Genomic DNA, 17117 nt, shown 5'->3' on the forward strand with positions numbered 1-17117 from the left:
TGCGGGCGTGAACGAATGAAAATACACCCTGGCCATGGTTATCTTTCACACAACGGCTAATCAATCATCTTGCTTGTTGTCGAACTTGCTTCATTCAACTTGCATTTTGATGATATTGCTTAAGGGGGGGCTGATGGGGGGAGGAGAATGAGGTAAGGTAAAAGGTAAAGGACCCCTGGACAGATTAAGTCCTGTCAAAGGCAACTATGGGGTTGCATCGCTCATCTCGCTTTCAGGCTGAGGGAGCAGGTGTTTGTCCACAGACAGCTTTCTGGGACAGCAGGACTATGTGGTATGTAAAGTTGCAGTCAAGTGCAACATTCTGACAGAGGACTAATGGCCTCCATGTTCTAACCGGTTGCTGCGACAACCAGTTTGTTGGTTGCTGGTAGTTAAGAAAGATAACTGCTCAGCTGCAGTCACCTCAGGACCAGCTTCCCTCTGGTATAGTCTATTTGCTTGTTATGTAACCTAAGCCTGCCTTCAGGTAAAGGTAAAGGTAAAGGTAAAGGGACCCCTGACCATTAGGTCCAGTCGTGGCCGACTCTGGGGTTGTGGCGCTCATCTTGCTTTATTGGCCGAGGGAGCCAGCATACAGCTTCCGGGTCATGTGGCCAGCATGACTAAGCCGCTTCTGGCGAACCAGAGCAGCACACAGAAACACCGTTTACCTTTCCGCTGGAGCGGTACCTATTTATCTACTTGCACTTTGACTTGCTTTTGAACTGCTAGGTTGGCAGGAGCTGGGACCGAGCAAGGGGAGCTCACCCTGTTGTGGGGATTCGAACCGCCAACCTTCTGATTGGCAAGCCCAAGAGGCTCGGTGGTTTAGACCACAGCACCATAAATGAGGTAGAGGAAAGAGGCCAGTTCCTAGTTTACATTGGTGCATCTAGCTCAGTAGTCTAGACTCTGCACTGACTGGCAGTGACTTTCCAGGGTTTCAGCCTTACCTGAAGACACCAGGAATTCAACCTAGAACCCTTTTGCATGCAAAGTGTGTGCTCCACCATTGAGATATGGCACCTTCATGTTCTATAGGACCCCCGCTATGAATGTTCTAAAGAACCCTGGTTTTCAAAGGACTCTTTGATGGAGACATCTTCTAGTTCTGTTTGCCTCTGCTAAATGGCTTCATATCTGTTCTTGTATCCAGTCCTCCTCTGCTCCCACCCTACCATGATTCATTGGACTTATCTCTGTCTGCTTCAAGGAAGCTACCTTGAACGGAGTCAGACAACTGAAGGCAACCCTGTATTGGGAAATTTTAAAACGTCTAATGTTTTACCATTTTTTAATGTGATGTAAGCTGCCCAGACTGGCTGGGGAAACTCAGTCAGATGGGTGGGGTATAAATAATAAAATCATCATCATCATCATCATCATTATCATTGCTCCATCTTGCTCTGTCCTGCCAACATTGATTGGAAGTGGCAAGATTTCAGGTGGAGAATCTCTCGCAGCCAGGAATTGAATCTGGGGTCTTCTGCATGCATGAAAGTTGCTCCACCACAAACGGCAGCCCTTCCATGTATCTTGCTGCCATGGATTAAAAGTGCAAACTGGGTTTCACTTTGCAGATTGCTTCAGAAAGCATGAATTAGGTGGGATCACCTTTAAACCAAATTGATTTTCTCCTCCAACCCTAGTTATCTTCATGAACTTGTCTGTCATCCTTGGGCAGGGGCCGTACCAACCTGCACCATCCCAGTGTTTGCATCTATGCTGCCAAGGCATGTTTCATCCAGAACATGGAGTAAAGGCATCTCTGATTAAGGCCTCCTTGCATGGTTCCGTTTTGCCTGAAATCCTATTCCGTCTTTCCACAAAAGTTTTTTCTCTCTCTCTTTCTCTCTTCTGTTCATAAATTTAATTCCCAGCCCTGGGATTTTTGTCTTGCTTTTTTTTTTTAGTTCTGATGAGAGTGAACAGCTGGCTTGTACTGTGGATTTTGTTGACAGCATTCAGTTGTTACTCTTTTTTTTTTGGTCAGACAGAGCCTGCGTCGCTTTGTCTGGCTACTGTCTGACATGTCAGCTTACACACTGCTCCAGCCCCCAGCTGTTGCCTCCTTTCATGCTATGGATCGCACTTTGCATTAGATTTAAACGTGCCTTCAGAAAATAGTAATAATAAAAATGTCGGCAGAGCTGATCAGTTGCCACAGCAACCTGTAAAATGGGAGAAATCTGATCCTGGAGCAGCCAAGAACTTTGTTGGAAAGGATTTCTGCATATGCATTTGAGGGCACACTTATCGGCCCATCTTGAAAGTGATCATAATGGCAGCTGAAGAGGCACTGCTTTGAACACTGAAAATGCAATGAAAGCCTTGATTTACTTAAGGGAAAACCACAACTTCAAAACCCCGTTAAACTTTTGATGTGTGTTACAAAGACTTTGGGAAGTGTCTCGACGCAACATTTTGCCTCCAAGGATGGTGGGACAAATAAAAATAAAAGAAAGAATAGATAATTCTGTTGTTGTTTTTTACTTCTGTTCACACATACGCTATTTTTCCTTGTTTTTGTTTAGTCGTTTAGTCGTGTCCAACTCTTCGTGACTCCATGGACCAGAGCACGCCAGGCACTCCTGTCTTCCATTGCCTCCCGCAGTTTGGTCAAACTCATGATGGTAGCTTCGAGAACACTGTCCAACCATCTCGTCCTCTGTCGTCCCCTACTCCTTGTGCCCTCAATCTTTCCCAACATCAGGGTCTTTTCTAGGGAGTCTTCTCTTCTCATGAAATGGCCAAAGTATTGGAGCCTCAGCTTCATGATCTGTCCTTCCAGTGAGCACTCAGGGCTGATTTCCTTAAGAATGGAGAGGTTTGACTCTCAAGAGTCTCCTCCAGCACCATAATTCAAAAGCATCAATTCTTCAGCGGTCAGCCTTCTTTATGGTCCAGATCTCACTTCCAGACATCACTACTGGGAAAACCATAGCTTTAACTATACGGACCTTTGTTGGCAAGGTGATGTCTCTGCTTTGTCATTGCTATTTTTCCTTAACTGAGACCAATTCATACTTTGCACAGTGTCTGATTGTGCAAACAACTTCACCCATATATTTTCTTCAGGTTTCCACCATTGATTTTCCAATTTAACTGAGCAGCCTGGAAGCCACTGTGGAATGTATCTTCCTTGGACTGCTTGGACGGCAATTACCCTAGGAGAGGCAAATAAGAATGCCCTGGGGTGGTTTCCGGTTAGCATGGCAGGCACCCCATCCAATACCCTCATCTCACTATGGAACGGTCAGATGAGAAGAGCTATCAATGTGGATCATCCTGAGCACCCTCTCCAGCTCTGTGGAGTTCAGCTGTCTCATTGCTTTCCAGGAGAGTTTCAAGCGATGAAACTGGACCACAGCTTGAGTTGAAGATGGGAGGTGGAGCAAGCTTGTTTTCTTCTGCCCCAAAGGGTGGAACCTGAACCCACAGCTTCAGGTTACAAGAAAGGAGATTCCAACTAAACATCAGGAAGACCTTTCCGATGATGAAAGTTGTTTGACAGTGAAACGGTCTCCTTTGGGAGGTGGTGGAATCTTCTTCCTTGGAGGTTTTAAAGCAGAGGCTGGATGATCATCTGTCATGGATGCTATAGTTGACATTCCTGCATGGGGTGGGGTTGGACTTGATGACCCTTTGGGTCCCTTCCAACTCTACATTTCTGCGATTATCAGTCAGGGGACTCTGGATCTGAGAAGTAGATAAACAACCTATTCTGGAAGGGGTTGTTCTTCCTGTGAATGACCAGGTATGTAGTCTGGGGTACTCCTTGATTCACCTTTGACACTGGACACCTAAGTTGCTGCAATGATCTGGAGTGCATATTTCCACTCCATGCCCTAGTGATCTCCCAATTAGACTACTATGATGTGCTCTGCATGAGGCTGCTCCTGAATATACATTGCTGCTAGTGCAAAATGCAGCCAACAGAGCTTTGACTCATCAAGGCGATGTGAGATCATATAGCACTATAGTCCTTAAAGATCTGCAGTTCAAGGTGATGGATTTGAGGTATAAAGTCCTAAACAGCTTGGGACCCAGCTACTGTCCTGTCCTGAGCATGGTTTCAGATTCCACCACCAAGTGAAATCCAGGCTACTCATGGTTCCCACACCACTAAGTTAATACCAGAAAGGACCAGAAAGGATTGTTCAATGCTTGGCCCTTATTTAAAGCATCATTGAGAAGTTGTGAGGGGATACAGAAGTTCATTCTGTGGTCTTGACAGTGATGAGTCCTTCACACCACCAACCTTTTAGCATTCAGCGCATGATGAACCAGCGTGCATTTATTGACTGGAAGACAATTATCAAAATGAGCTAAGCGATTTTACACAAAGTACAGAGAAAGCAATCTTCAAGGTTCTTTTTTTTTTTTAAATGGAGCCATTTAATGCTCAACAATGTGTCTTTGTTTTGCACTTAAATCCCCACTAAAGCTCCTAGTTACAAAAGTTAAATCATGAGATTTCCCCTCCCCCAACTAATGATTTCACCATTTTTTAATGGGAGAACAGGGCTGTTACACGTGTCCTCATTTTCACCTGTGAAATGGGTCCAGGCCAGGAGGCAAGGCAGAATTAGCTAGGTTTGGTGACAAGAAGATAAAGGGCAGGATTCCCCTACTGAGCTCTGTTAGTGGCTGCCTTATACTGCATATACCGTTTGCTTTCTGAGCAGGATATATAAGTCTTTACTGAATGTCCACTTATTACAGTTTTTGCCTTGTTTTAAATGCATGTGTTGTTTTTGTGTGTTTTCAACTGTTTTTAATTATTGTTAGGTGTAAATCACCTTCACATGGTGGTTTAAAGGTAAAGGTACCCCTGCTTGTACGGGCCAGTCGTGTCCGACTCTAGGGTTGCGCGCCCATCTCACTTAAGAGGCCGGGGGCCAGCGCTGTCCGGACACACTTCCGGGTCACGTGGCCAGCATGATGAAGCTGCTCTGGCGAGCCGGCACCAGCACAGCACACGGAAACGCCATTTACCTTCCCGCTATAAAGCGGTACCTATTTACCTACTTGCACTTAAGGGTGCTTTCGAACTGCTAGGTGGGCAGGAGCTGGGACCGAAAGACGGGAGCTCACCCCGCCGCGGGGATTCGAACTGCTGACCATGCGATCGGCAAGCCCTAGGCACTGAGGTCTTACCCACAGTGCCACCCTTAGAAGGTGATTAATAAATTATGTGTTGTTGTTGTAGTAGTAGTAGTAGTAGTAGTAGTAGTAGTAATAATAATAATAATAATAATAATAATAATAATAATAATAAACAATAATAATTTCAGTACTGTCTACACCAGGTATCTTTGACCTTTTAGACTCACAACCCACTTTTAACCCAAACATTTGGGGACTGATTTCTTAATCATGCCTGGTGGTAGTGCTTGGATTAAGCCATGACCCCCGAGGGAGCGGGTGGCAATGTGGTCTAAACCACAGAGCCTCTTGGGCTTGCCTTTCAGAAGGTTGGCAGTTTAAGTCTGCCCAATGGAGTGAGCTCCCGTTGCTCTGTCCCAGCTCCTGCCAACCTAGCAGTTCAAAAGCATACCAGTATGAGTAGATAAATAGGCACCTCTCTGACGGGAATGTAAATGGTGTTTCTGTGTGCTCTGGCACTCGGCAAGATGCTCTGCCATTGAGTAATGGGCCTTCCCCAAAAACGGACTGAAAAAAATTCTTCTCCGTCTCTAAACACCCAAAATCTGTTTGTTAAGCATACGGCATCAAGCCTTGAGGCGTGTGACCTGACAGAGCATTGGTGCAATGTGTTCCCACCACAACCCCAGAGGACTGATTTTTAAACTCATCTTCTCCACCCCAAAGTTTTCAATGAAAGATTCTCCTCCAAACCAAGAAGCCATTAGCGGAGGTTATCACATTTTACTGAGCAGACTACCTACCTACTCAAAGGCAAGGCTGTCTTATCCTGAATGCGCATTTCCTATAGACACTCAAATAATGCACAACACCAATTAGCATTAATGAGAGCTTAAATCACCCCATGCTGAGATATGAATATATATAATAAGCACTGTGAGCTCGAGGAGGAAAATGTGTTGAGGTAAATCTAAATGAGGAAATGGTAATGCAGATGCAGAAACGGTGGTATTTGTAGACCTGGATAACAAACCACAGAGAGGGGAGCAAAAGGCATCTGCTGGCAGAAACTTCAAGCCAGGGCTGGATCCAGGTTTGAGGGAACACATGGCAAAGGGCCCTCCAGCAGAACCTGCCTACATCAGAGGTCTCCTGTCAGGAGAAGGGTTGCAGCTTAGTGGTAGAGCATCTGCTTTGCATACAGAAGGTCCCAGGTTTGATCCCCAGCATCTCCAAGTTGGACTGGGAATGTGTCGGGTCTGAAATCCTGGAGAGCCAGCACCCGTCAGTGTACAAAATACTGAGCTAAATGGACCATTGAAGCACTAAGAGCGGTAGTCTGATAATCTGGGGAACCGGGTTCGCGTCCCCACTCCTCTGCATGCAGCTGCTGGGTGACCTTGGGCCAGTCACACTTCTCTGAAGTCTCTCAGCCCCACTCACCTCACAGAGTGTTTGTTGTGGGGAAGGAAGGGAAAGGAGAATGTTAGCTGCTTTGAGACTCCTTCGAGTAGTGATAAAGCGGGATATCAAATCCAAACTCTTCTTCTTCTACTACTATAGCCAGCACCAGGTAGATAGGTGGCAGGGGTTGCCATTTTAATTTCCCACAATGCACTTCATGTAGGCACTGTGAAGCCCTGAGCTGGCTCAACCAGTGCAGGTCAGAGCACATGAAAAAGCATAGCTAGGTGGCTCCAGATCAGGCCTTTTCTGGTGGGCACTGCCAGGGTGCAAATATCTCACAGACAAGAGGTTATCTCGGGCTTTACTGATCTGGCACCCTACCAGATATTTGGACTACCAATATTTGGCCCACCCAACCCTATAGCACTCTGCCTCCAACAAAGTTTGAGAAGCCAGGCATCACACAGCAGCATGGAAATGAACCAAAGGACTTCTGAAAACATTCCTTCTGTCTTAGGAAAGGCTTTACTCCTGTCACAGAGCTAAAATGCCCAGAGTGGTTCAACAATCAGTCCCTCTTTCCGGGGAACATTGTAGCTCCCTGAAGGGGAATTGGGGATCCACTATTTAATCTCAGAAGCCTTAACAAACTACCATCCCCATGTTTCCATACACTCCAAGTGTCCTCATTTTCCAGGAACAGTGCTGGTACAGTGGTACCTCGGGATGCGAACAGGATCCGTTCCGGAGCCCCGTTTGCATCCAGAAGCAAACGTAACTAGCGATGGCATGTCTGCACACGTGTGCGTCGCTTTTTGCCGCTTCTGCGCATGTGCGCGACGTCATTTTGAGCGTCTGCGCATGCGCTAGCAGTGAAAGCCGGAAGTAACGTGCTCCATTACTTCTGGGTTGCCATGGGGCGCAACTCGAACGCGCTCAACATGAAGCATATTCAACCCAAGGTATGACTGTATTGTAGAAGCCGTCTCGGTTTCTGATCTGATCCTGGAATGCCATACTTTCTCTTTTTCCTCCCCGCCATGTCTCAGAGACCAATTAAAAGTATGTGCAGTGGTGGAGGAACCCTCTCTGCCATCCGGGGCAGGATGCCGAGGGCGGGGCAAACTGCCCGACGGTGCATGCATGACATCTGTACGTACTGTGCATGTGTGGCATCCCCTATGGACTGCACACATGCGGCAGCTGTGAGGTCGCCATGCGAGAAGCAGCCCATACGGACGCCCATATGAATGGCGCACACGCACGGCAGCCCATACGGATGCTGCGCAAGCGGCGCCCATGCTAACTGCGCACGCACCCTTGGCTGTTTTACAGCTGGGGGGAGGCAGCGGGCCATCTTGACACCCCCCTGAGTGGTGCCCGGGGCAGAACCGCCCCCTCCGTCCCCCTTCGTATGCCCCTGAGTGTGTGTGTAGGTGCAAAAAAGGGAGTCCCATTTATACTGAAAATAAAATACCTGCACAGAATGAAGGAAATGGCGAAGCTGGCATACAGAGCCCTTCCTATAATTTTGAAGGAAAGGATCACCAATCCACTTTAAATTCTTTCACTGTAATGCTTCAGCAGCCAGCCATTTCATAGGAAACGTGGGGGAGTGTTTATTCCTTAATTGTACATGGAGACTTACACTTCTGCTCAGAAGGAAGTCCCACTGTATTCAATGGAGCTTACTCACAGGTAACTGGGTAAAGACTGGGCAGCCTTACACTGCAATCTCAAACATTTTTACTCAGAACTAAGTCTCACTCAGTTCAATAGGATTTACTCTCTGGTATGTTCTTGACGTGGGTGGCGCTGTGGGTTAAACCACAGGGCCTAGGACTTTGCGACCAGAAGGTCGGCGGTTTGCATCCCTGCGACGGGGTGAGCTCCCATTGCTCAGTCCCTGCTCCTGCCAACCTAGCAGTTCGAAAGCATGTCAAAGTGCAAGTAGATAAATAGGTACCGCTCTGGCAGGAAGGTAAACGGCGTTCGCTTGCGCTGCTCTGGTTCGCCAGAAGTGGCTTAGTCATGCTGGCCACATGACCCGGAAGCTGTACGCAGGCTCCCTCGGCCAATAAAGCGAGATGAGCGCCGCAACCCCAGAGTCGGCCACGACTGGACCTAATGGTCAGGGGTCCCTTTGCCTTTTATGTTCTTGATCACTCAAAATTTCCATCAACATCATCATCATCATCAGTGCCAACCTGAATAAAATATTGGGGGGGGCAGGTAAGCCCCACCTCACACAATCAATCACATGACATGGTGCACATACACTATTTGAATGGCAATGCCCATCAACTTTTTTTGGGGGGGCCCAGCTCCCTCAAATATTTTATTGGGGGGGTAAAGCCCCTTAGGCCCCTAGAAGTTGGCTCCTATGATGATGATTATTTCCCCCCATCTTTATCCCTGACAGGGACTCAAGGCAGCTTGCCACTAAGAACTTATTTCCTCCCATTGATCTGTGGAAGGTGCTGCAGATATTTTATTGACGACAATTCTGTGTGGTCAGTTTGGCAGAAAGGTTGACATTGGCTCCAATGACCGATGTATATGTGTCTATGGTGTCTATAGTGTAGGACAGAATTTCCCTGTTTTGATCTGAGGAATGTTGGAGGGCACGGGCTTCTTGTTTTGCAAGAGGTGGAAGGCACGACTTTCAAACTGGTTTAGAGGGGCTTTAAATGTATGTTGTGGATGCGACCCTGAACTCTCTCCTGACACATACGTTTGTAAGGAGGTACATTTACAACAAAGCAGGTACAGCCCAGACATAGGCTTATCTCATCAGTGAAAACTAGGTCAAAAGAAAACTCAAAAGCGACTGTTTGGAGGAGAGAGGAATATATGTGTGTGCGTCTTCAATAACTGTAGAGGCAATTAGTTCAGTGGGCTGTAAAACAACAATCATTTGGGATGGATTTCTGTGTGCCTTTTCATATTACAGTTTTCATCTGCTGCTTTATTTTCGTAGCCACTCTGATATCTTAACATTGTTTTTCCCCCTACTAGAGTCATTGCCAAACATTTGAAAATGTTATAGAGAAAGGCAAAAATGCTTGGTGCATTACACGCATAAAGATACACACGCATACTCTCCCTACTCGACACCTTTTCCAGCCCTCCGGCTAATATTTTTTCAAATGTTAATGGTGCTTTTTACAATTGTATGAGGTTCGGGAAGGAAGAAACACATCGTCTCATGAGAGGGATAAGATCGGGATCTTTTTTTAAAATACTAGAGCTGAGCAGACATTTTTCAAAAGACACTTTCTGGGATCATTTCTTTATTTTCTTCCTGCCCCCTCCCTAGAAAAAGAAATATAGGAATACAGGAAGAAGAGGCGAATTTAGGGCACTGCAACCGGTTCCTCCTCACTGTGTGCTGAGCCTAGGGGGCGCTGCAAATACGATGTAGTGATTTGAGCAGAACTGAAGGTGAGAGGCAAGGGGTGCCCTGAATTTTGGCCTTGCATAGGGCGCTGGTGAAATTTGAAAGACCAAAGTCTGCCCCTTCAGAAAGGTGCCTTGTACCAACTTGGCAATTGGTCTATCTAGCTCAGTCTTGCCCACACTGACTGACAGTGGCTACCCAGGGTTTCAGACAAGGGGAGATTCTCAGCCACACCAGGAAATGCCTGGAATTGAACCTGGGATTGAACCCGGAGACCCTGAGATATGAACCTTCCCTACAGTATATCTGAAGGAGCGTCTCCACCCCCATCGTTCTACCTGGACACTGAGGTCCAGTGCCAAGGGCCTTCTGGCGGTTCCCTGACTGCAAGAAGCCAAATTACAGGGAACCGGGCAGAGGGCCTTCTCGGTAGTGGCACCCACCCTGTGGAAGGCCCTCCCATTAGATGTCAAAGAGAAAAACAACTACCAGACCTTTAGAAGACATCTGAAGGCAGCCCTGTTTAGGGAAGCTTTTACTGTTTGATGGAGTCCTGTATTTTAGTATTTTGTTGGAAGCTGCCCAGAGTGGATGGGGAAGCCCAGCCAGATGGGCGGGGTATAAATATTTTTTTTTAATAATAATAATTATTATTATTATTATTATTATTATTATTATTATTATTATTATTATTACAGTGGTACCTCGGGTTAAGTACTTAATTCCTTCTGGAGGTCCTTTCTTAACCTGAAACTGCTCTTAACCTGAAGCACCACTTTAGCTAATGGGGCCTCCTGCTGCCGCCATGCCGCCGGAGCACGATTTCTGTTCTCATCCTGAAGCAAAGTTCTTAACCTGAACACTATTTCTGGGTTAGCGGAGTCTGTAACCTGAAGCATATGTAACCTGAGGTACCACTGTATTATTATTGCATTTCCCCTGAATATTCACCATTTCTTTTTCTTTTGGTATGGTTTAACCATCAATCCTTCTTCCCAGGCAAACTCTGGGAATCGCAGTGCTGAGTGGGGAACAGGGGTCTCCTAACAGCGCTCAACACCCTTAACAAACTGCAGCTCTCAGGATTCTTGGGTGGGGGGGGGAGACTTCGGCTGGGGGCGTAGGAAGGGGGGCGGGGGGTGCCCCAAGTATCACCATGGAGGGGGGGGGGTGACAAATTATCATGGAACAATTACTGCCCTACTAGGGCAGTTCCTGAAAAACTTTTTTTAAAAAAATGCCTGTTTCAAAGGTCTTATTGTCATGGTCCGGTCTACGGGTGATCGAAGTCTCTGCTGAGGGTGTTGGGACCGGGGGCAAGATGGTGGGGTGGGAGCAGGAATGAGAGTCCAGAAGCCAGGAGTCAGGAAGCCAAGAGTCCGAGGGTCAGGAAGCAAGGAGTCATGAAGTCAAGGATCCGAGGGTCAAGAAGCAAGGAGTCACAAAGCCTAGGTCCGAGGATCAGGAAGCAAGAAGCCAAACACAGCAAGGCAGGAAACGTGTTGTTGTGACAAAGAGCCAAAGGGAAAATGCTGACCTTATATCCCTTCCTGGTTCTTGCCACAAGGTTACCAAGCGGCCTCACCTGTGCGGCCATATCTTGCCTCTCCAGAACAAACTTAGGAAGGCCCCAGTCCTGCGAAGCCCTACTGGTCACAGGGCCTGGCACCTGCACGCACTCCTGACACTTATCTTACACCACTAGGGATTATATAGTTACATATGAAATTTCATGCATACAAGTTAATATCTTGACCCTCCTCCACGAAAATAGCTGTTTACTTGGCCGTATTCCCATGTCGTGAAGGGTGAAATTTCAATTCAATGGAGCAGGGTCAAGATATACACATAATATCTGTACTTACTGTGACAGCACCTGCACTTTGGAACTCCCTGCCTATTGCAACAAAGCACGTGCCTTTGCTAGACTCTTTTCGGGCAGCTGCTCAAAGCATTCTTCTTTAGGCAAGCATTCCTAGATGCTTAGGAAGCTGAAGTAATTTTAATCTTAATATTTTAGCTTTTGTATGTTTTAAAGTAGGATTGTTATTTTTTCTTGATTTTACTGCTGTGGTTTTTTGTTTTGTTTTGGTGAACCACTTTGCAGGTTTTTTAAAATAAATTTTATTAAATAAATAAACAATGAATATAAATAAAATAACACAAGCCAAAACACAAGCCATCCTGTAGATTTAAGTATCTGTCCACAGCCGCCTACTTGTTATCAGGGGCCCAGAATCCACATTCCTTTGTAAGAAAATATGAAATAACGTAAAACCATTTTTGCAGGCAAAAGAAATCACTGTGGGGGGAGGTGACAAAGAAATTTTCTGCACTGGGTACCACCTGCCCTTCCTATGCCTCTGGCCTTGGCTGCATTAAAGTGGTATGATACTGCTTCAAATGTCTAATGCAGATGGGATGTTGGATGGTGTGAAAGTTTGGTGTTTGCACCCGCCCAAAGCAGAAGAAGAAGAAGAGGAGGGGGAGGAGGGGGAGGAGGAGGAAGAAGAAAGGGTGTGATGAGGAAGAGAAAAGCCACATTGGCTATAATTTACTTCATTTGGGTCTTTTCTCAGGGCTTCCTCTTTTGCTACAAACATTGAGCCGGCTGACAGAACATCGCTAAATGGGAGGCGGCTTCTGCTGATGGATGCTATGGCAGAATCGCCGCATGTTTATCTACTTAACGGCCCCGCAGAGTTGCCAAGTTCTACATCGTGCACTGATCTTGCTGCGAGGCAGAATTTATACCTCCCCATTTGGACAGTCTTAATTTTTTCCTTCTGCCAAGAGGAAGACAGCGTATTCACAAAGGCGAGAAAGAGAATTCCTGCTAAAAATGGAATACTCTTGGATGTGTATGTTTCCCCCGCCTGCTCTTTACTTCTCCGGTATCAGACATGAGTTTTGGAAGTCATTTGGAACCGTAACAGGAGCATAATGGGCCTTGCCTTAAGTGCATTTTTTTTGTGTGTGCTATGAAATCTGATGGCCTCTCCTTCTTCTCTGGCCCTATAAGTTCCTAAGGCAGCTTCCCAGAAAGGAAAAAAGGGATCCTGCAGTGGTCTGCAGCAGGGATTGGGAACCTGTGGCCCTCCAGATGTTGTGGTCCATTGGATTGCTCGCCCACCTTTCATCCAAATTTTCCAGGGAGGGTTGCAACAATATAAAAATGGAAGATTAAAACCAGCTCAACCATGCTTTGGTTGAGATTCCTGCACTGCAGGGGGTTGGAATGTTAACAACTTAGGACCATCATGTACCCTCTCATCTGCTTTGATCTGTGAAATTGGATCTACTACAGAAGAAGAAGGGTTTGATATCCCGCTTTATCACTACCCAAAGGAGTCTCAAAGCGGCTCACAATCTCCTTTCCCTTCCTTCCCCACAACAAACACTCTGTGAGATGAGTGGGGCTGAGAGACTTCAAAGAAGTGTGACTGGCCCAAGGTCACCCAGCAGCTGCAGGTGGAGGAGCAGGGAAGCGAACCCGGTTCCCCAGATTACGAGTCTACCGCTCTTAACCACTACACCACACTGGCTCTCAATAGGTGCCACATAATACCCATTCCACATTTGTAATAACTCAGTCATTTAATATGGCAGTGGTTACACTTTGAAACTCCCTGCTTATGGAGATCAAGCAGGCATGGCCACTGTACTCTTTTCGGTGCCGGTTAAAAACATTATTGTTTAGACCTGCCTACCCAGGCCCTTACAGAGTTGAGGTCAAATTAATCTGTATTCATATTTTGCAGTATTTTAAAGACTTCATTTCCTGTCTTGCCAAAGGCTTATGTGTGAGGTACTTTCTAGAGGGCTTTTCACTGCTGGTTAAATTATTTTACTTCCATGGAACAGAGGGGAGAAACAGGGTGTTGTTGAGCCCAATTTCTCTGCATGTGGGGAAAGACTATAACAGGGGTCAGCAAACTTTTTCAGCAGGGGGCCGGTCCACTGTCCCTCAGACCATGTGGTGGGCCGGACTATATTTTGAAAAAAATATATGTATGAATTCCCATGCCCCACAAATAACCCAGAGATGCCTTTTAAATAAAAAGGTACATTCTATTCATGAAAAAACACGCTGATTCCTGGGCCATCTGTGGGCTGGATTTAGAAGGCGATTGGGCCAGATCTGGCCCCTGGGCCTTAGTTTGCCTATCCGTGGACTATAACATATGTATGCAATAGCTCAGTTGGCTAGAACATGGTGCTGATAGCACCAAGGTTGCAGGTTCAATCCTGCTTTGCAGGGGATTCGACTAGAAGATCCTTCCTCTGATTCTATGAAGCATATGTGTGCATATTTCAACAGTTTCTTTTTTTAAGGCTGTTTTAACTTGTTTTTAACTCTGCCTTGTATCAATAATTATAATGTATATTTTATGCAAACTGTTTAATGCTTTTATGATTAAACACTACACACCCCACTGCTGCTTTTGTATTTTAAAAAATCTTATTTACACACTTCTTAACATCCTTTCAGATGTTGTTGGAACTTCAGCCCCCATCAGCCCCAGCCAATATAGCCAGGGGTGAAGGATGATGGGAGATGGAGTGCGACAACATCTGGAAGCCCAGAGTTTCTTCCATCCCTGACTTAAGGCATGTGTCTCCTTCAGGAAGGCCATGAATTACCATTATGGTCCAGACATGCATCATCGCCCTGGTTGCAGCCACTTTTCTGATCCACATCCTGCATGTTTTTCAGACACTATTCATAACGACATTTTCGCAACTGCTGCTTAAAACATTCCTGAGGGTTTACGGAAAAATCACTTTGACTGATTCCTCGAGGGGTATTTCTCTCCCCCTTGAGCGAGCCATGAAAGGGGATGAAGTGACGTGTTCAGCTTTCAGATAAAATCCCTCACGTTTTAAACATTAGGAATCCTTCCACCTCGTTGCTGAGCCTTCACAGAATTCCGCACTAGAAACACACACAAGTTGTCAGGAAGACTCGACATTTGTGGAGATCGACTTAAAGTGGAATGGTATTTAATTGTGCGATTGCAGTTAGAAGTTGCGAGCAATAATTAACTATAGGCTGTCACAATACACCCCTTGAAATTTCATACTTTTACTACAAACATGCTGTCTACTTCAGCCTTGCAATGCATGCCAGCAGCTGTCTAGGTTGCTAAAGTGTTTTGAAGGTTCCACCCCCCAGCCCCCCATGACGAGGTGATCTTGTAGATAACCTTGTCTCGGTATTTGTGGTTACATTGTGAAGTTTGTATCGGATAGGTTTTCATGGAAATATTAATAACAGCTTTGTGTTTGACTGCCTAATTAAACCTGCCTCTCTTAAGATGCCATAATTGCACATCCTTTTCCAGCATTTCCACATATCTTGAAATATAAGCGCACTTCCTTGAGGTGAGTGTTTAAGAGGAATGTGTAACACACACAAATTCACACATGGTCTGTATTTGAGAACTTTTGATTATCTTACTGATCACCCAGCCAAGTGGGCAGGTTAGAATAATAATAATAATGTCATTATTTGTAAAAAAAAATGATCAATATTAGGCAAATTTGTTTTGCAAAAATGCTTTATATTAGGCAAAAATAAGTACAAATATGTGTACATGAGGAGAAATTTGCAATAAATTTCCTGATGAATTTTCATGAGGATTTTAAAAACAAAATTTGCACACTGATCTGGAAATGCAGAGAATTGAGGTTTGGAAAAATGAGAAACTGAGAGAAACTGAAACAGATTGATTTACTCATCCCGACGCCAGATGGATTGTGCATGACGCCAGAGTTGTGCACTAGATCTGCCTGAATCCTAGATCCTGTACCTAATTTGGATTGACTCAGAATTCTGCTGGATTGGGTTGAGGCAGCCCTGGATCACCGGGGGGTCAGACCAGGTCTGCCCTGTGCAATCCAGCGTTGTCTAATGGGGGGAGCGATCTGACAGTGTTGAGGGTGGAGGAGACGACACATAGGCACTGTATCTTCCTTATTCCTCGCTTCCAATTAAGTATGTAGTAGGGAGCAGGAGAGGTATAGAATCATAGAATCTTAGAGTTGGAAGGGACCACAAGGGTCATCTAGTCCAACCCCCTGCAATGCAGGAATCTCAGCTAAAGCATCCCCGGCACATCCAACCTCTCCAAGGAAGGAGAGTCCACAACCTCCCATGGAAAACTGTTTCACTGCCATACAGTTCTTACTGTCAGAAAGCTTTTCCGTATGTTTAGTTGGAATCTCCTTTCTTGTAACTTGAAGCCATTGGTTTGTGTCCTACCCTCCAGAGCAGGAGGAAACAACCCTGTTCCTTCTTCCATGTGAAAGGCCTTGAGATATTTGAAGATGGCCATCATATTTCCTCTCAGTCTCCTCTTTTCCAGGCTAAACATACCTAACTTCCTCAACCCTTCCTCCTAAGACTTGGCTTCCAGACCCTTGATCACCTTGGTTGCCCTCCTCTGCATACATTCCAGCTCATCAACATCCTGTGGGAATGTTCAGGGATGCAGGGGAGGATATATTGTTTGATTATATCCTTTCCAACCTGTGTTAACAAGTTCTACAATTTAGCAGAGTAACATTCCCCATTTTAAACCTGCACAGCGGATGCGTTTGCTCAGGCTCGCTAAGGCCTCTAAAATAAGTTACCTGCTAATTTCCCCTTTAGTCCCTCATAAAAGAAATAGACAAGGCACAGTCTTCTATAAAAGTATAAAAAGAGTTTACTCACTCACTCATTCATTCTGTTCACAGATGGATCCCAGAAGGCAGACTTAAGTTACGAAAGTAATATACCTGGAATCTATCCCATAAAGATGTAGTCCCATTGTCTTCTCTTGATTGGAAGCCAAGAGAGCATCTTCGGCTAAGCAGATGTTGCTTCTTTGACGAATGTAGTCCGAGAGAGAGAGATGGCAGCCTCAGCGGAGGTATGTTGTTACCTGCACAGGTGAGGCCACACCCACCTCTGGTCACATGCAGAGGAAGTCTGTCCCAGCCCAGGAAGAAACAGGAAGTTCCAACTCACTGGTTCAGACACCCTCTTTTTATGTCCACTCTAGGGATGTTGTACTTGACTGCTCTGTGTTTCACATCCCACACATCCTTCTTAAATTGTGGTGCCCAGAATTCTCCCTCCACTCCTGACTGCATGACTGTGCAAGGTTCCTGAATCAGTTTGGGGTCTGGATCAAAGTCAGGTCAGCCCTGGATC

At 45.8% G+C, this 17117-nt stretch overlaps 1 long non-coding RNA gene across 1 annotated transcript; it reads left to right on the forward strand.

The window, feature by feature from the left end:
- Positions 1-386: 386 nt before the first annotated feature.
- On the forward strand, positions 387-12880 carry LOC310761020. Its single transcript, XR_014547191.1, has 2 exons — positions 387-444; positions 12496-12880. It is a non-coding gene; the product is annotated as an uncharacterized lncRNA (long non-coding RNA).
- Positions 12881-17117: the final 4237 nt, after the last annotated feature.

The sequence above is a fragment of the Podarcis filfolensis genome (genome assembly GCF_964270895.1).
Source record: "Podarcis filfolensis genome assembly, chromosome: 4".
Taxonomy (NCBI): Eukaryota; Metazoa; Chordata; class Lepidosauria; order Squamata; family Lacertidae; genus Podarcis; species Podarcis filfolensis.